This window comes from Mobula hypostoma, unplaced genomic scaffold, assembly GCF_963921235.1.
Source record: "Mobula hypostoma unplaced genomic scaffold, sMobHyp1.1 scaffold_36, whole genome shotgun sequence".
Classification (NCBI taxonomy): Eukaryota; Metazoa; Chordata; class Chondrichthyes; order Myliobatiformes; family Myliobatidae; genus Mobula; species Mobula hypostoma.
Window position 1 is genome coordinate 3,762,468 of NW_026948187.1, and position 24,993 is coordinate 3,787,460.

General features: G+C 42.2%; 1 protein-coding gene across 1 annotated transcript in view; it reads left to right on the forward strand.

Moving 5' to 3' along the window:
• Positions 1-24,993, forward strand: part of LOC134341659 (gastrula zinc finger protein xLCGF3.1-like) — a 501,443-nt gene that overhangs the window by 83,582 nt on the left and 392,868 nt on the right. The window lies entirely within an intron of this gene.

The following is a 24,993-nucleotide window of genomic DNA, read 5'->3' on the forward strand; positions in this document are numbered from 1 at the left end:
GATGTTTTTCGGAGTTCAAACGCTTTAACTGCTACTCATACTTTGGGGCACTCCTTTGTTTTCGTCCATATTTGCGAAGAAACAATAATTTCATGATGTATACTGATGACATTTCTGTGATATTAAACCTACCCATTAAGATAAGGGAAATCTAAAGTCTCCAACAGAAACGCTGCTGGAACTAAGCACATGGTCTGTCCGCTCATGCAAATGAGTAAACGATTCGGCGAACCTTTCATGGAGCAGTATGGAAAGGGCAGTCACCTGAATGGAAAGATGGGAGGTGGTGAGGAAACACAGCTAGAAGTTGATAGGTGAGAACAAGTGGGTGGGGAAACTATAGAGATGCATAGAAGGAATCTGACACGAAAGGGTAGTGTCACTTCAGAGAAATGGAAGTTCACGGGGTCAATATCACAAATGACCTGACTTGGTCCAACCAAGCAGAGTCCACTGTCAAGAAGGCCGACCAGCGCCTTTACTTCCTGAGAAAGCTAAATAAATTTGGCCTGTCCCCTAAAACGCTCACTAATTTTTTATAGATGCACCATAGTAAGCATTCTTCTAGGGTGCATCACAACCTGGTATGGAAGTTGTCCTGCCTAAGATCGGAAGAAGCTGCAGAAGATCGTGAACACGGCGCAGTACATCACACAAACCAATCTTCCGTCCTTGGACTCACTTTACACCGCACGCTGTCGGAGCAGTGCTGCCAGGATAATCAAGGACACGACCCACCCAGCCAACACACGTTTCGTCCCTCTTCCCTCTGGGAGAAGGCTCAGGAGCTCGAAGACTCGTACGGCCAGATTTGGGAACAGCTTCTTTCCAACTGTGATAAGACTGCTGAACGGATTCTGACCCGGATCTGGGCCGTACCCTCCAAATATCCGGACCTGCCTCTCGGTTTTTCTGCACTACCTTACTTTCCCTTTTCTATTTATTATCTATAATTTATTGTTTTATTGTATTTACTATCGATTTGTACTTCAGGGGCGTGAAGGGCAGAAACAAATATCGCTGTGATGATTGTACGCTCTAGTATCAATTGTTTGGCTTAAATGAAGTAAAGTAAAGAAAGAGGATGAATAGCAAGGAACGCGCTAGGTAGGTGAGAAGCCATAAGAGGCCAGAATGCGGAACTGAAGACGAGGGGAGGGGAAGCGACTTCTTTTAACTCCAAGGAAAAATCCATATTTATGCCTTCGGCATAAAATCTGCAAGACCGGCAGACAAGGTTTTGTTACTTCACCCGGAATGTGTCCACATCGTGGCACAAGTGGACGGTCATGTTGCAGTGGGAGTTGGAATTAAATTGTTGGCCTGTCAGGAAGTTCTGTTGCGAGAGTGAAAAATGAACTGCACATTGACGAGGTCTCACTGATGTAGCGGAGGCAGCAGAGAAACAACAGTTACAATAGACGACCAGAGCATTTCATAGGTGAAATGTTACCTTACCTGGAAGGACTCGTTGCAGCCTTTAATGGAGGGGAGGAAGAAGGTGAATGAACAAGTGCAGAATTTTGGCTGCTTGCAGGGATAAATGCCCAGAGAAAGATCAGAGGAGAGGGATAACTGGTGAAGGGCACTACGGACGGGGCGATGTCTGTGGAAAGAGCCGTGTGCCTACTTAGAACGGGAGGCATAAAAATTAATTTAGTGCTAGGGGACCTTTAGACATGGAAGATGATATCTGTAATCTGTCAAGTAGGGTGCCGTGCACAATCCTTATTTGATGGAGACAGACGTGAGAGAGCGGAGGAACATCTGGAGAAAATTCTGAAATGTTTTCTTCGCTGCCGCTGCTACTGTGTGATCCGGAGGGGAAGGCCCCGAGTCATTGGCTTTGCTTATTGCTCGGCGGCCGGGACGGGGTCCAACCTCTGTGCAAAGACGGTGCTCGGTGCTCGGCATCGAAGGGCTGGTCGGAGCCTCGAAGTTTTCGGACGGACTCAGAGTCGGCTGTGGTCAGGTGTTTCCAATGCGCCGACAGTTGTCGGTGCCTGGAAATTTCTGGCAGGCAGAGTTTCTCCCTTTTCCCGCCTGCTATCGGGGACTATCGGGACTCGATAGGAACTTTGAGACTCCTTTCACCGTTCCCATGGTCTGCTCTTTATCAAAATATGGTATTGCTTTGCACTGCTGTAACTATATGTTATAATTATGTGGTCTTGTTAGTGTTAGTCTTTGTTTTTTCCTGTTTTTTTTGTGATATCACTCTGGAGGAACATTGTATCCTTTCTTAATACATGCATGCATTTCCAAATGACAATAAACGAAGACAGAGTGTCCTCATAATCTAATACAATAATCTAATCTAATCGAATGTAGTCAGTCTTGACTTAACTTAATTACCGCGTTTGCATTCATCACCTTTGTACAATTCTAAATAAGAAATATTGAAAGTGGACTGCTATTTTTAGCCATGGTCTCTTCGTCGAAAATCTTGACTTAATTTCATCAGATTTATTTCATGTTTGAAGTATTTGTCTTTTATATAGAATGATTACATCTTTTTTTTTCTATACACGTTTTTCAGTGAATACTTGGCTCCACCATGGAGTGACGATGGGGAAGTAAAAGTACTTTTTTATAAATCTTTTTCCTGGTATTCCCTTTGAGCAAAATTAATGATGCTTTTGGGATTCCGATGCAAACGTCACCATATCTAGAATTAAAGATGATTATGATGATGATGATGATGACGATGATGATGATGATAATAATGATAATAATAATAATAATAATAATAACAATAATGTTTTTACTTTTTTCCTTAATTATAATCATACTTCATGTCTTTGGTATCATACCATAAGAAAGATAATATTATTTCCTCTGGTTAAAAGAGGATATAAAAATAATAGGAATAAACGTGTTAAGAATCTATTATCTGGCCTTAATTAACCACCAAAGAGAGAAAGTAATTTTGATACTCAGTTCCGATATCCCATTATGAAACTTGAACGTGGAAAACAATGTCATCTGTTTGAGAACCAATTGGGACTTTATATACAATGAAAGCAAGAGGAATTCGCTGCATATTGCTCAAATGTTCTTTTTCCTAATTGTGCTTCATATCCTCCTCAGACCACCGAGTTCCAAGATTGGTGTCCGGAAATGATGAATGCTCTGGAAGACTGGAAGTGCAGTTTGGAGAAACCTGGAAAACGGTGTGTGATCTGCACTGGGATATGGATGATGCCAGCGTGTTGTGCCGTCAGCTTCAATGCGGAGTCGCTGTTGCTGTGCGGGGAGAAGCTTATTTTGGGGAAGGAACAGGACATATATGGTCTAATGCCTCTGAATGTCAGGGTAATGAGTCGAGGCTGTGGGACTGTCCATTTTCTTCAGGAGCTCATCGTTGCACCCATGAGAATGATGTCAGTGTGATCTGCTCTGGTGAGTACCTAGGATCCAGATATTTGTTATCGACATTTTTCCCATTAACGATTTGCAAATTGCATCAGCAGAGGACAGTTCGATATCATTTTCATCGGACATTGACGGACAGATTAAGAGGGTGATATTGCTGGAAGAATAAACATAGAAACATAGAAAATAGGCGCAGGAGTAGGCCATTCGGCCCTTCGAGCCTGCACCGCCATTTATTATGATCATGGCTGATCATCCAACTCAGAACCCCGCCCCAGCCTTCCCTCCATACCCCCTGACCCCCGTAGCCACATGGGCCATATCTAACTCCCTCTTAAATAAAGCTAATGAACTGGCCTCAACTGTTTCCTGTGGCAGAGAATTCCACAGATTCAACACTCTCTGTGTGAAGAAGTTTTTCCTAATCTCGGTCCTAAAAGGCTTCCCCTCTATCCTCAAACTGTGGCCCCTCGTTCTGGACTTCCCCAACATCGGGAACAACCTTCCTGCATCTAGCCCAGATCATCCAGTCTTTCTTCATATGAAAGTCCTGCCATCCCAGGAATCAATCTGGTGAACCTTCTTTGTACTCCCTCTATGGCAAGGATATCTTTCCTCAGATTAGGGGACCAAAACTGCACACAATACTCTAGGTGTGGTCTCACCAAGGCCTTGTACAACTGCAGTAGTACCTCCCTGCTCCTGTACTTGAATCCTCTTGCTATAAATGCCAGCATATCATTCGCATTTTTCACGGCCTGCTATACCTGCATGCCCACTTTCAATGACTGGTGTATAATGACACCCAGGTCTCGTTGCACCTCCCCTTTTCCTAATCGGCCACCATTCAGATAATAATCTGTTTTCCTATTTTTGCCACCAAAGTGGATAACTTCACATTTATCCACATTAAATTGCATCTGCCATGAATTTGCCCACTCACCCAACCTATCCAAGTCACCCTGCATCCTCTTAGCATCCTCCTCACAGCTAACACTGCCACCCAGCTTCGTGTCATCCGCAAACTTGGAGATACTGCATTTAATTCCCTCATCCAAGTCATTAATATATATTGTAAACAACTGTGACAGCACTGAGCCTTGCGGTACCCCACTCGTCACCGCCTGCCATTCTGAAAAGGTTCCGTTTATTCCTACTCTTTGCTTCCTGTCTGCTAACCAATTCTCCACCCACACCAATACCTTACCCCCAATACCGTGTGCCTTAAGTTTGCACACTAATGTCCTGTGTGGGACCTTGTCAAAAGCCTTTTGAAAATCCAAATATACCACATCCACTGGTTCTCCCCTATCCACTCTACTAGTTACATCTTCAAAAAATTCTATGCGATTCGTCAGACATGATTTTCCTTTCAGAAATCCATACTGACTTTGTCCGATCATTTCACCGCTTTCCAAATGTGTTGTTATCACATCCTTGATAACTGACTCCAGCAGTTTCCCCACCACCGACGTTAGGCTAACCGGCCTATAATTCCCCGGTTTCTCTCTCCCTCCTTTTTTAAAAAGTGGGGTTACATTAGCCACCCTCCAATCCTCAGGAACTAGTCCAGAATCTAACGAGTTTTGAAAAATTATCACTAATACATCCACTATTTCTTGGGCCACTTCCTTAAGCACTCTGGGATGCAGACCATCTGGCCCTGGGGATTTATCTGCCTTCAATCCCTTCAATTTACCTAACACCACTTCCCTACTAACACGTATTTCGCTCAGTTCCTCCATCTCACTGTACCCTCTGTCCCCTACTATTTCTGGAAGATTATTTATGTCCTCCTTAGTGAAGACAGAAACAAAGAAATTATTCAATTGGTCTGCCATGTCCTTGCTCCCCATAATCAATTCACCTGTTTCCGTCTGCAGGGGACCTACATTTGTCTTTACCAGTCTTTTCCTTTTTACATATCTATAAAAGCTTTTACAGTCCGTTTTTATGTTCCCTGCCAGTTTTCTCTCATAATCTTTTTTCCCCTTCCTAATTAAGCCCTTTGTCCTCCTCTGCTGAAGTCTGAATTTCTCCCAGTCCTCAGGTGAGCCACTTTCTCTGGCTAATTTGTATGCTTCTTCTTTGGAATTGATACTATCCTTAATTTCTCTTGTCAGCCGCGGGTGCACTACCTTCCTTGATTTATTCTTTTGCCAAACTGGGATGAACAATTGTTGTAGTTCATCCATGCAACCTTTAAATGCTTACCATTGCATATCCACCGTCAATCCTTTAAGTGTCATTTGCCAGTCTACCTTAGCTAATTCCCGTCTCATACCTTCAAAGTTACCCCTCTTTAAGTTCAGAACAATTGTTTCTGAATTAACTATGTCACTCTCCATCTTAATGAAGAATTCCACCATATTATGTCCACTCTTACCCAAGGGGCCTCTCACGACAAGATTGCTAATTAACCCTTCCTCATTGCTCAAAACCCAGTCCAGAATAGCCTGCTCTCTAGTTGGTTCCTCGACATGTTGGTTCAAAAAACCATCCCGCATACATTCCAAGAAATCCTCTTCCTCAGCACCTTTACCAATTTGGTTCACCCAATCTACATGTAGATTGAAGTCACCGATTATAACTGCTGTTCCTTTATTGCACACATTTCTAATTTCCTGTTTAATACCATCTCCGACCTAACTACTGCTGTTAGGTGGCCTGTACACAACTCCCACCAGCGTCTTCTGCCCCTTAGTGTTATGCAGCTCTACCCATTTTGATTCCACATCTTCCCGGCTTATGTCCTTCCTTTCTATTGCGTTAATCTCTCCTTTAACCAGCAACGCCACCCAACCTCCCCTTCCTTCATGTCTATCCCTCCTGAATATTGAATATCCCTGAACGTTGAGCTCCCATCCCTGGTCACCCTGGAGCCATGTCTCTGTGATCCCAACTATATCATAATCATTAATAACAATTTGCACTTTCAATTCATCCACCTTATTACGAATACTCCTTGCATTGACACACAAAGCCTTCAGGCACTCTTTTACAACTCTCTTAGCCCTTATACAATTATGCTGAAAAGTGGCCCTTTTTAATGCCTATTGACTTCAATTTGGGTTTCGACAAAAGAAATTAACATATTTGAAGATTTCAATAAATTGAAACAAATATCACCAACAAAAGCGTAGCATGCAGCGTTATTATAAATTAAACAATCATTATTGCAGTAGAAAATATATAAAGAAATGAAAAATGGTGTTTCCTTGAGAAATTGAGTGCGAAGTACATGCCGGAAATTTTCTCAGCACTCCTTTCAAATTATATCATACACCGTAATGTGAAAATTAATAATTCGAAGAAATTTAATGATACTGAATTTTGTCATGTGCCTAAATACAGACATAAAACTGATTAAGTGTTAAAATGCGCAGCAGGCTCTGTAGCTATATAATGGCTATCTCTATTAACAAAAAGCAATCAAATATTGTTTATTTCCGTACTGATACTTTGATGGATTATTGAATATTGCCCGAAACATTTCTCCTTTCTTCTTTAAGGAAACACACAGATGAATTGGTGCGGAACCGTAGATAAATACAAACCATTGTTTTTGCAGCACAACTTCCCAGCATGTATTTGCACCAGTATAGAATATACATGATTATAGCGAGATAACTTGTTGCAAAAGCGTCGGAATTTACTGCTACAAATTCAGCCATAACGACTGTAAAAATGACAAAATCCCCCGCAGAAGAGTAAATAAAATATCAACTATATAGCTGATAGTTGAACGACAGATGGCTTGTGAATTCCCCATAGTTTATAATCATCAGCGTACACTTTGTTAGCCCTAACGTGAATAACATTAGGTTGCTTATGAACCTAAGAAATGAGTCGTCAGTGAAGGAGACAAACAGAATTAAAGAATTGAAAATACACTTGGACTAAGATGTTAACTGTCCTGTGCTGTCACCAGTGGGATCATCAGTTGATCTGCCACCTGTCTTCCGGAGTTTCGGCCCGCTTATGATCCAGACTCCCTCGAGGTGGTGGGCCAGCAGTGCTAAAGCATCACCTCCCACTGGTGAACTTAAAAACTTGGCAAACAACAGGAATACTGCAGATGCTGGAAATTCAAGCAACACACATCAAAGTTGCTGGTGGACGCAGCAGGCCAGGCAGCATATCTAGGAAGAGGTACAGTCGATGTTTCAGGCCGGACTAACTGATGGAAGAGTTAGTAAGAGATTTGAAAGTGGGAGTGGGAGGGGGAGATCCAAAATGATAGGAGAAGACAGGAGGGGGACGGATGGAGCCAAGAGCTGGACAGGTGATCGGCAAGAGGATACGAGAGGATTATACACACATTCTTTCTCTCACTCTCCTTTTTCTCCCTCTGTCCGTCTGGCTATACGCCTTGCCCATCCTCTGGGTTCCCCCCTCCACCCTTCGTCTTTCTTCCAGGACCTCCTGTCCCATGATCCTCTCGTATCCCTTTTGCCTATCACCTATCCAGCTCTTGGCTCCATCCCTCCCCCTCCTGTCTTCTCCTATCATTTTGCATCTCCCCCTCCCCCTCCAACTTTCAAATCCCTTACTCACTCTTCCTTCAGTTAGTCCTGACGAAGGGTTTCGACCTGAAACGTCGACTGCACCTCTTCCTATAGATTCTGCCTGGCCTGCTGCGTTCACCAGCAACTTTGATATGTGTTGCTTAAAAACTTGGCATCTGCCTCTATCAGAGCTGTTCCATTCCAACAGATAGTCTACTCTTCGGGTGCCTATGTAACTTACTGAAGGGTTTGCAAAAGATGTATAACATATAACCATATATCCATACAACAATTACAGCAGGGAAACAGACCATCTCCGCCCTTCTAGTCCGTGCCAAACTCTTACTCTCACCTAGTCCCACCGACCTGCACTCAGCCTGTAACCCTCCATTCCTTCCCTGCCCATATATCTATCCAACTTAACTTTAAACGAAAACATCGAACCTGCCTCAACTACTTCTGTTGGAAACTCGTTCCACACAGCTACCACTCTCGGAGTAAAGAAGTTCCCCCTCATGTTACTCCTAAACTTTTGCCCTTTAACTCTCAACTCATGTCCTCTTGTTAGAATCTCCCCCACTCTCAATGGAAAAAGCCTATCCACGTCAACTCTGTCTATCCCTCTCATAATTTTAAATACCTCTATCAAGTCCCCCTCAACTTTCTACGCTCCAAAGAATAAAGACCGACTGGAATAAATATGCTGTCCAACTATCTGCCCCTCTGGACGTATTTGGTCCACACCCATGCTGATCCTGTCTCTGCTGTCTCAGCTACAGCCCTGCTGGTTGCCTTGATCTCTCTTCTAGTAAAGCCGAGGTCACGCAGCCACTTCTGGAAAGTGAACGCAATAAAGCCACGGCAACCTACTTCGAATGGATAGCATGAGACATTCCCCCGTCTTTCGCTGCACTCTGACATTAATTCTGCATACTTGGTTAACTTGTGCTCATGGGCTTCAACGCTCTTGTTTTCACAGTGGACTGTGAGTTCACGAATAACCACTTCTCTACTGGTGTCAGACCATGCGATTATATCTGGGCGCAATATGGTGAAAGTTATTTGCCTCGGGAAATTGCCTTTCCCATCCAGGTCAGCATTGACACACCAGTCATTGGCTGAATAAAGTCTGCTTGATCGTGGGCTTGGGCTGTACACCCTTGACTTGGAGCCTCCTTTCACAAATGATATGCGGTGTTCTGTGCAGCATGGGGCATCAGATAAGTTGTTCTGCAGTACTCTCTGCTCAACCGCTTCTGTTACAACTTTGAGAACGTTGTTATGTCTCCAAGTGTACATGGCGCAGGAAGGATTGACTCTGCATGCAATCAAAATATGTTGAAGTGTTCCCTTCTCGCCGCAAGCAGCACATCTGTCTGTCTTATCTTCATGCCAGGTGCTGAGGTTGGCAGGTGTTGGGAGCAGATCGTACTCTGCTCTACATAGAAAAGAAACGCGGAGCGGTTCCATCTGCCACAGAACATTCCAAGATAGATGTCGTTGTTCAACGCTTTCCCATCAGGTCCAAGCCCCTTGTTTGGCCAGGCCAGCTGTTTTAGCTAACCTCTTCTCCTCTTCTACCTGTCGTATTTCTCGTGTTACAAGCTCACGGCGCCCCTCACCTGTAGAAGACAACCACCACCTGTGGGCTGTCCAGCCAAGTCCCTGGCGGCCTAGCTGGGTAGCCCCAACCACCTCCTTGTCCTTCAATCTAGACTCTGCCTCATCAATTGCTGCATGGGCTGACAACTTCGTGCCTGGTCTCACAACCGGCTGGGTGTTCTTGATGACAGGGTCTTTTGAGTCTCGAAGCATCATGAATATCTTACCTTGGATACCTGGACCTGTTCAACAAGGGATTACACTGGGACGGTAAGCTTTGTCGGGGTACTATGGATTGCAGAATTGGTGAGTCTGCTCGGTACTCTAAGCCACTTCTTCACATACCTGTTGATCTTCCGTTCCATTGCATAACGATTGTAAACATGATAAAAAAAACCTCAGCAGAAGAATAAATAAAACATCAACTATATGGCTGCTAGTTCAATGACAGATGCCTTGTGAATTCCCCGTAATTTATAATCATCAGCGGACATTTTTGGGGGGCATAACGTGAATGACAACTTGAAAGTTGCTTATTAACCTCAGAAATGAGTCGTCAGTGAAAGAAACCAACATGAAAATAGATAATGGAAAAGTGCAAAGAAAATATACATCTAGAGAAAATCGAAAATGCCCCTTCTGAGTGCACAATATCTGATTGCACGAAGTATCCTCAAATATTAGATGTAAATAGATAGATAAGACAGATAGATAAATAAATAAATATGATGCATATGCATATCGTCCACTGAGTGGGCAAGAACAGCATGGGTGGAATATGGTGCTGAATAATGGTATTTTCAACTTCGACAAAATATAACATTTAGAGTGATGGGCATGAAACCGTGAACGATCAACAAAATCAGGAGTACTGAAGAGAGATCAGGCAAGGAAACACCTTTTCACCTGCATGGCCCAATGTTTGAAACAATGGCATTGATTTTGTTATAAACCTACAAAAACGCGAGATTCCTGTCGTGGTGTATGTAGATTATTCACAAAAAATGCATTGGAAAAAATGATTATGTGTCAATCAGATAAAAAAAACGGTCTGCATCGTGTCATACTCTTAATTTCGCGAAGCTCTGCCGAGCAGATGCCCTGGATAGCGGTCCGATCCTGTGCAATTCTTTTAATTAGTTTATGTTGATATTAATTAACTGAATTCAATTATTAATACAACAGGGAATTCTGTAGCACGACTCGTTGATGGGGACAGCAGATGCTCTGGCCGGGTGGAAATTCAGCACGGAGACCAGTGGGGAACACTTTGTGATGAATACTTCAGCTTGGAAGATGCTGCCGTGGTCTGTGAACAGCTACAGTGTGGTGCAGTAAAGGCAACTCCCAGAGATGCATACTTTGGCACAGGAAACGGGCCAGTGTGGAAAGATAACTACATTTGTTTGGGCAATGAGTCCCGATTAGCTGATTGCCAAGTCTCAGCGTGGAGTCGGATCAGTTGTTCGCATGGAAATGACGCCAGCCTGATCTGCACCGGTGAGTTGTTGAAACATTAGTCTGAATGAAACCTTTCTTTGGTCGTAGAGGTATCCATAACAGAGACAAAAAGAAAAGAAAAAAGAAACAATCGAATGTATCCAAAGTTTTCTGGCAAAACTATATCACGGATCTAAATTTTTGCGGCAACAGTCTGCGTTTGCAATTCGGACTGTTTTATTTTGGATACTTAGACCTTGAGTACACAGTGAATAAAACTAAAATTTGAGGAGAAATTATTGGAAAGTGCAGAGAATTATGTCAATTGGTGTTTCCAGATAGTAATTTTTGTACCATTTTAAAATCTGTAAAAATAAAGATGTAATATTTGCAGGTGAGTTAAGTCATATTATAAACTGTTGAAAAAGAACAATGAATTATATTAAAATTTTAAATGGCTCTCTTTATGTTCGGCGAGTAAGAATAATACCTGGGACCTCTACGTGTGTGTCTTTTTTTTATCCTGCGGAGGGAGAAGAGATGTTAAGTGGCTTCTGGGGTGATTGGCTTGTAGGAAATCAGTGTATAAACTAATATTTGCCGCTAATAGCTGAAAGTATCTGGAATACATTGAGTACTTATTAACTGTTTTACACAATCTCATCCATATTGTAGATGAAATGTGGTCTGTGCGGCTGACCGAAGGGGAAAGCCGCTGCGACGGCCAGGTGGAGGTTTATGATAATGGCAGATGGAGCAGAATACAGGATAACTTTTGGACTATCAATGAAGCCAACGTCGTCTGTAAGCAACTGCGTTGCGGTGTGGCCACATCCTCCTACATCGCCTCTGGGTACAGAGGGAAAGAAGGGCCCGTGTGGGTGACCGACCTTCAGTGTGAAGGAAGCGAATCTCATCTCCAAAATTGCAGTGCTTCCATATTCAATCGGTCTTTCTCTGACTTCATCGGCGTTGGCGTCCTGTGTTCAGGTGAATAGCATGAAAAGTGGAAATTGTAATTTGTAATATAGTGTGACTATTAATTATATATAGAGCTAAATTTAGAAATACTGACACTTGCAGGTATTTATATCTCCATTTGTCTCCTCAAATCGGTGTTGACAATCATATTTCCCCTTGCAGGGTTTCCAATTTATATACCCACCCACAGCTCCTAAGACAGCTCCGCTCCTGAAATGTACGTGCGAATTTATTGTAATCAATTAACCTACTAGCTAGTACAAGGTGGGAAGGTGCATAGAAAACTGAACACGATCAATAAAAACGCATTTATCTGGGCAAAATGTGCAAAATTCGCATAGAAATTCAGCATATATTCTGCTTCTTCGGAACTACAAATTTGCTGCATATTTTTTCAACGATTCATTCATAATTTAGAATATATACTGAACGGGATCGTCTTGGCAGTTCAACAATTTTGCTATTGATTACAATTAAATACCAGGAGTTCTACCTGCCTTCTTTCTCTCTGTCTCTCTCTCTCTCTCTCTCTCTCTCTCTCTCACGCACACACACACACACACACACACACACACAGACATTACTTCTTTCTTTCTCTCTCTCTCTCTCTCTCTCTCTCTCTCTCTCTGCCCCCGCCCCCTCTTGCTTCTTCCCTCAGTATTATTGCTATCCCTTGTTTATCATTTTCCAAATCAGACTTCCATTCAGGTCTGAAAATATGATGATTTAAGTTAAAGCAATGACACAATCAAGAGCCGTGGGGTACTGTTACAGTTTGGCCAGACCCCACTTGGTCTACTCTGTTAAGTTCTGGTCACCTTACTGCAGAGTAAATGCGGAAACTATCGACAGAGTGCAAAGGAGATTTACGAGGGTTTTGCCTAGATTGGAGAGTGTGCCTTATGAGAATAGGTTGCGTGAATTCGGCTTTTTTCTTTTTGGAGTTACGGGGGATGAGAGGTGACCTGATAGAGGTGTATACAATGATTATAGGAAATATATTTTGGGTCATTTGTTCGGAGTTAAATGGTACTACAACGGGGTATTGTTTTAAGGTTCTTTGGAGTAGATACAGAGGGGGTGGAAGGGGTAAGTTTTTTACAGAGTTTGATGGGTGCATGAAATGCACTGCCGATGATGGATGGGGATACAATAGGGTCTTTTCAGAAACTCTTAGATAGGTACATTATGTTTAGAAAAATAGACGACTATGTGTTAGGGCATTTATAGGCAGTTTATAGAGAAGGTTACCTGCCAGGTATAACTGTTTTCTTCGTTCTGTGCTCTAAAAAGAGGAAATTGAGCATTTAGTTGAACAAGGAAAGGATTCTGGAGGGGGAATTTAAGAGAAGAAATTTGCAAAGAAGTGCAAAACGAGGCGATGGTACTGACGCCTGGCATTATTTCTGATCGGAACCATTAGGGATAAACACTCAAATAAATGTTCAGATACGACGGAAATAATTGTATTTTACTTCTAATATTTTTCGCTACATCTTTTAATTAAATAGTTTGGTGATATTTTTGTCCACGTACTAATACCATTTTTCATGGATTTTTTTTTCTGTGCATCAGTATGTCTAGTAGCCAGGAGTGTCGGAGAGAGATCAATTTTGTGATATTAATTCTGAACCAACATTAATTGTTTGTTATTATCGGAACACCATCATTTACAATAGAATCCAACACTTTCCAAACCACTGACGATCGGTAAACTGGACTATAGTTCTCTTTCCTTTGCCTTCCTCCCTTCTTATAGTGATATTTGCAATCTTCCTCTCCTCCAGGACCATGCCAAGGTAGATACTTTAGATAGAAAATAGGTGCAGGAGAAGGCCAACCGGCCCTTCGAGCCTGCACCGCCATTCAGTATGATCATGGCTGATCATTCAACTCAGAAATGCTTTCTCTTCATACCCCCGATCCCTTTAGTGACAGGGGCCATATCTAACTCCCTCTTAAATATAGCCAATGAACTGGTCTCAATTGCTTCCTGTTTTGGAGAATTCCAGAGACTCACCACTCTCTGTGTGAAGAAGTTTTTCCTCATCTCCGTCCTAAAAGGCTTCCCCTTTATCCTCAAACTGTGACCACTCGTTCTGGACTTCCCCAATATCGGGAACAATCTTCCTGCATCTAGCCAGTCCAATCCCTTAGAATGTTATACGTTTCAATAAGATCCCCCCTCCGTCTTCTAAATTCCAGCGAGTATAAGCCTAGTGGATCCAATCTTCCATCATATGAAAGTCCTGCCATCCCAGGAATCAATCTGGTGAACCTTCTTTGTACTCCCTACATGGCAATATTGTCTTTCCTCAGATTAGGGGACCAAAACTGCACACAATACTCCAGGTGTGGTCTCACCAAGGCCTTGTACAACTGCAGTAGAACCTCCCTGCTCCTGTACTCGAATCCTCTTGCTATGAATGCCAGCATACCATTCGCCTTTTTCACCGCCTGCTGTACCTGCATGCCCGCTTTCAATGACTGGTGTACAATACACCCAAGTCTTATTGCACCTCCGTTTTTTCTAATCGGTCACCATTCAGATAATAATCGGTTTTACTGTTCTTGCCACAAAAGTGGATAACCTCACATTTATCCACATTAAATTGCATCTGCCATGAATTTGCCCAGTCACCTAACCTATCCAAGTCACCCTGCATCCTCTTAGCATCCTCCACACAACTCACACTGCCGCCCAGCTTCGTGTCATCTGCAAACTTTGAGATGCTGCATTTAATTCCCTCGTCTAAATTATTAATATATATATAAGGTGAAGTGATTCTTGAAAGGTCACGACCAAAGCATCTGTAATCTGTTCTGCAACCTCTCTCCGAATTCTGGGATATAGTCCATTTGGTCCAGGTGACTTCAGACCTTTGAGTTTGCCAAGCATTTCTCCTTTGAAATGACACTCTCTCCTGCGAACTGATATTCACAGGTTACTAGCACACAGCTGGTGCCTTCACAGTACACCCCAGATGCAAAGTACATATTAAGCTCATCTGCCAATTTTTATCTCAAATTCCCACCTCATCAGTGTCATTTTCCCGTGGTCTAATACGAGCGTTCATCTTCCTTTCCCTGTTCATACAACTGAAAAAAACACAACTTACGGTATCCAGTTTTGAATATTATCGGCTAGTCTGCGCTCATAGTTCATGTTTCTTTTATAGCTTTTTTGGATACTTTTTGTTGAAATTTAAGAGCTTCCCAATCATCCAATTTCCGACTCAATTTTTCTACTTCAAATACCATTTCCTTGGCTTTTATGCAGTCCATAACTTCCTTTTGCCAGACACAGTTGCCTACCCCTGCCAATTGAGTATTTCTTCCTTTGTGCGACATATCTACCCTGGCTGTCCTGCCCTGAAATTCCAGCCTTTTCTCATCTGCTGTCATCGCCGCCAGAACATTCCTTCGATCCACCTGAGCAATTCTTAATTTGTCGTTCGTGTAATTTATATATTCGGATATATAACTGAGGAAAACTGACGTTCCATGACCAGACCGGATTTCGGTAAATCTGATTTCGTGGTCGCCCTTATCGTACCTGCAGACAAGCAGACAAGCTCTATATATTTGGACAGCAAAGGGGACGTCGGGTGAGGCAAAAGCGACGGCTATGGGATGCTTCTCTCCGGAGGACTGAGCAGAGTTGAAGAACATATCTATGTATCTGAATGAAAACACCGAGGTTCTCACATACTTCATATAATTAATTATAGATGAGTGTGGACGTACAGAATCACTCAAAATCTTTCGCAAAACGAAAAATTAGATGAAACATGAGATTCGCAATCCGGCGAGGACCGGATAAGAGACATACAAGACCGGTGAGCAAGAAAGTTACAGGTGGCCGTAGTACTTTATGCAGGAAGAAATGTAAAAGGAGAAGGGGATTTCCACACTAAGCATGAACCATAGAAACATAGAAACATAGAAAAGCTACAGCATAATAACAGCTGCTTCGACCCACAAAGCAGTGCCGAAAATGTCCTTACCCTAGAAATTACATTGAGTTACCTATAGCCCTCTATTTTCCTGAGCTCCATGTACCTGTCCAGGAGTCTCTTAAAAGGCCCTATCGTTTTCGTCTCCACCACCGTCGCCGGCAGCCGATTCCAAACACTCACCACTCTCTGCGTTAAAAAAAAACAATTGACCCATGTCATCTCCTCTGTAACTAGCCCAGGCAACATCCTTGTAAGTCTCCTCTGCATCCTTTCTATGCTTTTCACATTTTTGCTGTAGTGAGGCGACCAGAACTGAGCACAGTACTTCAAGAGGGGTCTGACCAGGTTCCTATATAGCTGCAACATTACCTGTCGGCTCCCAAACTCAGTCCTACGATTTATGAAGGCCAATGCACCGTGATCTTACTTAACCACAGAGTCAAACTGCACAGCACTCTGATTGTCTAATGGACTCGGACCCCAAATTTCCTCTGATACTCCGCCCTGCCAATAGTCTTACCATTAATATTATATTCTGCTATTGTATTCGATCTACCTACCAAAATGAACCATCTTACATTTATCTAAGTTGAACTCTATCTGCCACTTCTCAGCCCAGTTTTACATCCTATCAATGTACCGCTGTAACCTCTGACAACCCCCCACACTATCCACAACACTCCCAACCTTTGTGTCATCAGCAATATTACTCACCCATCCCTCCACTTCCTCATTCACAGCATTTATAAGATTCACGAAGAGTAGGGGTCCAACAGATCCCTGAGGCACCCCGCTGGTCACTGAATCCACAAAGCAGTGTCCCCTTGGATCCCCTGTATCATTATTTTCTCATTAAGCCTTTTATCGTGTACTTTTTTAAATGCCTTGCTGAAATCCATGAAGGAAGCTCGACCATTTTGGACGGGTTTGCACAAAGTAAAATCAAGCGACGTAGTGGAGAAAAGCTTCGCTTCCAGATGGGCTCAATCCACTTTATGCCCGCTTTGACTGTCAGAACATGGACGAGCCATCAAGTATTCCCGGAGCCCCCGATAATTCTGTGATTCAAGTCTGTGAGGCTGACATGCAGTTAGCGTTCATGAGGGTAAACTCACCAAAAGCATACGGCCCAGAAGGGATAGCTGGCCAACTAGTTCAGAACTGAGCTGATCAACTGCCTATCGTGCTCTTTCGCATCTTGCTTCGGCAGTCTGATGTGGTCACCAACTTCAAGTATACTTCACATACTGGTTTCTTAGGAGAACCTGATGATCTGCCTGAATAACTATCTGTCAGTTACAATGGCAGCAACAATGAGGAAGTGTTTTAAGAATTTGCTAATGGGACATATGAACTTCTGCCTCAGAGGAGACTTGGCCGGCCCAAATTTGCCGACCGGAGCAACAGGTCCACTAAAGATGCCAACTCACTGGCTCTTCATACTATCCAGGATCATCTGGATAGCAAAGATACACACATTTCAGGGTTGTTTCTTCACTGCAGATCAGCATAAAATGCCACCATCCCCTTAAAACTGATCAAAAACTCGAAGTCTGTACCTCAATAATTACTTATACAATTGTATCCTGGACTGCAGACCCGGTCAATATGTTCCGAATGGCAACAACATCTACTCTAGAATCTCCATCAGCACAGGTGCTCCAAATGGTTGCGAGCACAGCTCCGCGTTTCCTTCGTGTTACACTGTATGACAAAGTACAGCACCTCTGCCATACTCAGATTTGCTGACGACACCACTGACAAAGTTGATGACACAATAGCATTTTGAAGGGATATTAAAAATCCTGAGGAGTGGTGCCACAGCACCAACCACTTTCTCAAAGTCAGCATGACAAAGAGGAGGTATTGAGTTCAGGTGGAGGAAACCACCGGTCCATGAGTCAGGCCTCAACGGCGCATCAGATGAGGAGAGGGTCAGCAATTTTAATTACCTGACGACCTGTCCTAGACTCAACACAGAACAGCAATTATAGCGAAAGCACAGCAGATTACAGAGTTTCTTGGAAGATTTGTGTATCGGACCGCAAAGCGTTCCAGTGTGTGGTCAAAACTGCCCAGCGGATTATCGGCACGCAATTGCTCACTGTTGAGAACATCTACAATGAACGCTGCCTGGGCAGGGCGAAAAACATTATCAAGTATGCATCTCACCCCAACCATGGACTTATCGCTCTCCTCCCAACCGGTAGGCGCTACAGGAGCCTCCGCTCCCGCACCAGCAGGCACAGGAAGAGCTTCTTCCCTGAGGCTGTGACACTGCTGAACCTCTCATCGCGGCGCTAAGCAGTATTGAATCCATATTGTACTGTCTCAGTATTTTTCTATTTGTGTGCTCTAGCACTTATTTTATTCGCAGTTATTTTGTAAATAACGCTATTCTTTGCATTTCAGGTCAGATGCTGAATGCATTTCATTGGCTTTGTATCTGTACTCGGCACAATGACAATAAAATTGAAACTAATCTAATCTAATCTAATTTCGAAGATTCGGCATGGTATTTATTCTGAATTTTGGTGAACACAACCCAGAGCCATCAGACGGTCTTCTTATGAAAAGACATTCTACTGAACGTCCTTTGACGCCCTCCTTGTTCAGCAGATCCAGTCTAAGATAAGGGGCCCAAAACTGCACTGATTACTACTTGTGAGGTCTCACCAGTGCTTCACATAGTCCCAAAATTACATCCATTGCACTTGTCTTGTTATCCACAGGCTCACACCTCAGGGCTCCCAAGCCCTTCTGCGCTTCATTTTTTTTGTTTTTTGTATTTTCTCTCCAGTTAGGAAACAGTCAAACCTTTATTTTTTTTTCTACCAAAGTGCATGACCATCCACTACCTAAAACTGTATTACATCTGTCATTTTTGTCTACTCTCCTAAACTATATTTGTGTTTCTGTGTCCTATCACCTCCACAAATCTGACTGTCCCTCCAGCTACCTTCATATTGTCTGCAAACCTCTGAGCAAAGTCATCAACACAATCATCCAAATCATTGACACATAACGTGAAAGGATTTGGTCCAATCACAGACCACTAAAAACACCACGTGTCACCGGCGGCCGACGGGAAAAGGTTCCCTTCATTCCCGATCTTTGCCTACCGCCAATCAGCGACTGCTCTGTCCATCCTAGAATATTTCCTTTAATACCACGGGCTCTAACTCGTTAAGCAGCCACATGTGCGGCAGGTTGACGATGGCCGTTTGAAGATCCAAGTACCGCAAAATCAACCGCTTCTCCTCTGTCGATCCTACTTATTATTTCTTCAAATAATTCCAGCAGATTTGTCAGGCAAGAACATTTGTCAGACATTTGTTTGTCTTCTGCATTTTCATTGATAATAGATCCCAATATATTTCCAAACACTGAGATCAGGCTAACTCGCTTGTAGTTTTCTCATTTGTGCGAAAGGCAGGAAAATGGAATGCCAGCAGATGTGGGAAAACGTCCAACTACCGGCCTCTGAGTTCCGTCCTTAATGAGAGAAGCAACTCTACGTTTCTCGATATGTTGTATTCATCCAAACTTTTACATTTTATACTTGGATTTCAAACATTTTCAAGTTCCGGAATAATTGTTACAACGTGGCACAACTCTTTTAAAGAGTAATAATAATAATAATAATAATCACAGAGTCATCTTTAGAAACGACGAGCCGGTGATGTTTCTACTTTCCAATGTACTGATTTACTTTCCATATTACTGTTCGATAGGCCACTTGCAGTTACGACTCTCGGGAAGTGAAGATCCATGTGCTGGTCAGCTAGAGGTTTATTACCGTGGATCTTGGGGCATGGTCTGTGACGACTCTTGGGATCTGGTCGACACCAACGTGGTCTGCAGACAACTGGGTTGTGGATCTGCTTTGGAGTATAAAACTCACGGTTACTGCGGAAGGCGCTCTCCCCCAGTTTGGTTAGATGAAGTGAGATGCTCGGGTAACGAAACATTTCTCTGGGAATGTCCATCAGCACCATGGGCCGAACATGACTGCAGTCATAAAGAAGCGGTGACGTTGACTTGCTCCGGTAAAGAAAATCTCAATTTTATTTAAATTTACTTTTCTTTGTCTGTGCAGCACGCAATGACTACGGAGATGTAATAAATAATGTAAAACTGGAAAGGAGACGATTGGGCCAGAATGAACTGTCTAAATGTTGATAATGAGTGAGAGCACACGTACGCAGAAACAATAAACTTATTCCCTATGTATCTTGAATGGTTATATTTCCCATTACTAATGTCATAACATTAATCATCCTGATTTCAGTATTGATTCTGCCTAATAATTCTTCTGCCGTCGCTCAAGTGTTTCCCCGTTTTCTTTACTCAAGCGAGGCAAATAAATAATCTCCAGTCTATGTATCGGTGTAGTTTGATGGTTGAGTGACTGTTCACCAACTCGTTACACTACTCAAGGAGCTGTGAAAACAAAATTGTACTGCTAGGCGTTCTTACAAAAGATAGATTCAAATATTGATCCGAATTCCTTCGACCCGTAGCAAAGTGTTTCAGAATAAAATATGCAAGCGATTCTTATACCCGATCTCATGCTGAAATTCAATTACTTAGCAAAGCAGTAGTAAGTTGCTGTGAACATGCAAGTAAGCAGGGCCATCTAGTGACTAGAAATAACATAGCAGTCCAAATCAGGAGAGACAGAATAATACAATTTATCAAATCGGATCGATGTAAATTCCGTATAATAAAATACAAAAAAAAAATCAAAAACATAGCATTGTTTTTCAATTTCCGTTGTTTCTTTTTCCCCATGTTTCTTTACCTCTTCTTCTCACTTACTGAATTAATTGGGAAAAAAGTCAGGAGTAAAATAATATCTGGAAACAAAATCAACTAAAAGAGCCAACGTTAGAAATTTGATACCGAGACTAGAAGGCTGTAGTGTGTCCAGAGAAGACGAATATTCTATTGAGTTGTATTGTCGCAGAAAGGAATAAAAGTCAGATAACACAATCAGAGTAGCTGTGGCTAAATGAAGTGGCAAAAAGCCAGAAGCTAATGTGAGGTCAGCTTTTCCGAATTCAAAACACAGGTGATGTGCATGGATTAAATAGTGTAGGTGATCACATTAGAATCTCCAAAGATAATGCCTGGAATATATATATAAAATTAAAATAAGTCCTAAAATCAGTTTCAAACACTCTTATCGAATCGGGGGATAGAATAAATGAAAATAATATTGTAATTTCGCCTTTATTTCATCACAGACTGCTCTTACTCTGGATTTAGTAGGTGCGGTCTTAAGAATAAGGTACTGAGGTTCAGTCAAAACATTTAACCACGTACTTTTCTTTTGCCCTGAAGAGCGAGTGACGGTTTGTGTCGGTCCACTTATTTCCAACGTCTCAATTCATACTTCTCCTTAAGGACAGAGGATGGACAGTTTCTCCTTGCTCTTCACACTTCTTCCCTAAATTAATTCAAATATTTACCTTTCTCAATTGTTGGTGATTCCGATAAGATTCCAGTATCAGACACTCGATCTTCTATTCCTCAATTTTCCGTCGCTAACCCCTTCCCTCCTTTCAGTAATTCAGCAGAATATATCATTCCGTGCTTCCTGGGTTCGCTTAATTTTGCTAATCTATCACTTCCTACTGAATGTGCTCATTTTATTTGTTTATCCTTGTTCCACACACACACACACACACACACACACACACACACACACACACACACACACACACACACACACACACACACACACACACACACACACACACACACACACACACACACACACACACACCACACACACACACACACACGCAGACACACACACACACACACACACACACACACATACACACACACAGACAGACACACACACACACACACACACACACACACACGGCTAATTTTTGTTGCAGAAGTAGAGGAAAAAAACGCGTTTCCCATTGTATGCTAATTTTGCGACAACCTTTGTCTTCAAATGCATCCTTATCAGAGCACAAAAAGTTGCGCCTGCAGGACGGAGGTAGTCGATGCAAAGGAAGAATTGAAGTGTGGTACAACGGGACCTGGGGAACAGTCTGCTCCACGAACCTTTATGGCAAGTCTGCAGAAGTCATTTGCAAAGAAATGAAATGTGGACCAGTGAATTCTATTTATCCTGACTCATATCAATTTGGAAAGGGACGTGGACCGATATGGTTGGATGAGGTTGAATGTACTTCACACGAATCGACCCTTTGGCAGTGTCAGTCGCAACCGTGGGGAAAACACCAGTGTGACCATTCTGAGGACGCAGGAGTTGCTTGCGAAGGTAAATAAGAGAATCTTATATCTATTTACATTTTACATATTTATGTATAAATTCGTCAAAATATTTATTTTGTCAACAGAAACCAATATGACGGAAGGAATCACTGAAAGAGCCTGCTTGCAAGAAAACGCATTCTCCTCTTTCCCTTTAAAAGGTGACGAATTCGAAAACTTCTTTGCTGAAATCAGAAAACCTTGTATTCATGTCGCTATCAGAAAAATAAATTTCGTTCCTCTTGCCCTCTGCGAAATTGGGCGCGCATTGACCAGAATCCTGGTTTCCCACGACTCTGTTGAGCACTGCCAAAGGGGAGTGAATTGTGAAGAATTCCATGTCCGGACAGAAGATAGAGGGAGTTAATTGGAATTCATCGGGAACATTTGTTATCAGGCAAGATTATAAATGATATGCAGGAATTGTCTTCTGACCTGCTGGACGGACTTGGGAATCGGTATTACCTTAGAAGGAGGGAAGTGAACGAGGGAAAGTATGGAGATAGTCAAAGGCGAGAGACATTGTTGATTTGGATAAAACAAATGAAGTAAATATATGTAAACCGCAGGATACATAAAGACGGTCGGGCTATTGGGCAATATAGAAAGATGAATAAAGGCTACGATCAATAGATAAAAGATATCTATTTCGTTGGAAATATGAGAAAATGAGAGAGCAAGGCATTCTGTATTACATAACCAAAATAACACAAGTGGTTAACTAGAGAGAACATAGGACGACGTATATATAAAGCCCGCAATTTATGGCTGGAGTTGAAAGATGTGCATGAGCTGTATTCGAGGGTTTTTTTTTTTTCCGCCGGTATGAACTGAAGACAAAAAACAAACTGGCTGACAGTGAAATTGGTTTTGTCCTTCATCATGTCTTTGAGCATTTCATGATGAAGTATGAGTTGAAGAGCAAGGTCTGTGACGTACTTGCCTTCATTAATCGGACACTAATGATAAGAATAAGATATGTTGCCTGTTCGTTCAAAAATGAATGGACTTCATAAACTATTTGTGGATATGAAAAGCAATGATTTCATATCATTTACATTTACATTCGTCGCATTTCAAGAAGCATGTGTGGTTTATAGAAGAGATTTACTCAGAGTCTGCCTGGATAAGAAGGAATGTAAACACTTGGGACTCATTCTGCACCTAAAATGAGTCCTAATAGATACGTATCATTAGGTGAGACAGGCCAGATAGAGAGTCTGAACCATTGTAAAAAAAAAAATCAAATATTAATGGACGCATTTAAGGTGACAGATGACGGCTTAAATGAAGTGGTAGAGGAAAACCTTTATTCGTAAATTGAAAATGATATTGCTTGGAGCAGGCTTTGAGGAGTGATAATAGAAATATTTACAATTATCGCGATTAAAAGGTTTTCAGCTGGAGTAGGCAAATGTAAATATTTGAGCGATATCGATTATACGAGGCAGAAGAGAGGTGGTATAACTTGGCGTAGTGTTGGATTAAGAAATGTTGGGCCGAGTTGCCTGCCCTCGCGTTCTGTAATTAGTTCTATTTTCTCCCTGACGAAGTTCAGATTTTCAGACTAATTATTAAATAAATCTTAATTTTATTGTTTCATACCTAGATGTTCCATTGCGTCTTGTTAGCGGCAATCACAACTGCTCCGGAAGGCTTGAGGTCCGGTTTAATGACAGCTGGGGCACGGTGTGTGACGACTCTTGGGATCTGGCTGATGCCAATGTAGTCTGCAGACAGCTAAGGTGTGGCCTTGCTCTCTGGGCTCCAGAAGATGTTAAAATGCCCCAGGCAGCCGGTCCTGTCTGGCTTGATGAAGTAAAATGCACGGGAAGTGAATCTTTTCTGTCCAGCTGTCGTTCCTCATCATTTGGTCAACACGACTGTGATCACAAAGAAGATGTCATCGTTCTTTGTTCTGGTATGCTCTGTGCTTTGTCTGACATTTCCAATTTCTCTCCAAATGATTTGTTAATTTCGGAATGAGAAATATCCAATATAAACACCAATAGAGATGTGTTTTCTGAAACTTCTTTGCAATATGTACACAGGTTCCGGAGCGACTCCTACTGAACGCAACAATTCAGGTATGGATTTTTGACGCTTACATTTCGCATCTATGCTGCAGATATCAAGAATTGATTATTCGTATTTCCTAATTGCTAAGTTCACAATGGATGCTTTAGAAACTGTGTGAGATCCTGATCGTCTTCTCAAATATTTTAACCAGCAATATGCAGAATTCTTAAAAAAAACATGATCTCCACTCCCGGTCAGACATTTTCTGTGAATCAACTAGTTGCTGGTCCAATACTCTTGAGAAACTTTTGGTGTTTGCAGATAGTAAATATTAAAGTTGAAAGGAAATTTGTTACCAAATATCCATATATCGTCATATACTGCCTTGAGATTCATTTTCTTACGGCATTCATTGTACATGTATAGAAACACAGCAGAAACTTTAAAGAACTACTCAAATACAAGCGCAGAAAAAGAACAAATAGCAAAAAGCAACGAAGTACGCAAATGCAAAATCAGAAAAAAATGTCAACAAATTGATCAGTAAGAATTAATGCTGAGAACAAGAGTTATGTAACCCTTGAAAGAAAATATAGGTTGTGGAATCAGTTCACCACTGGAATAATTGAAGTTACGCACCCTATCGGGAGCATGGTGGTTGAGAGGTAATAACTATTCCTGAGCCCAGTTGTGAGGACCCAAGGCTCCGGTACATCGCATCAGTGAGAAGGGAGCATGGCCTGATGATTATTTAGTGATCCTGCGAAGGCGCTGCATATAATGTGTGCGCAACGGCAGTGTAGTAGAAT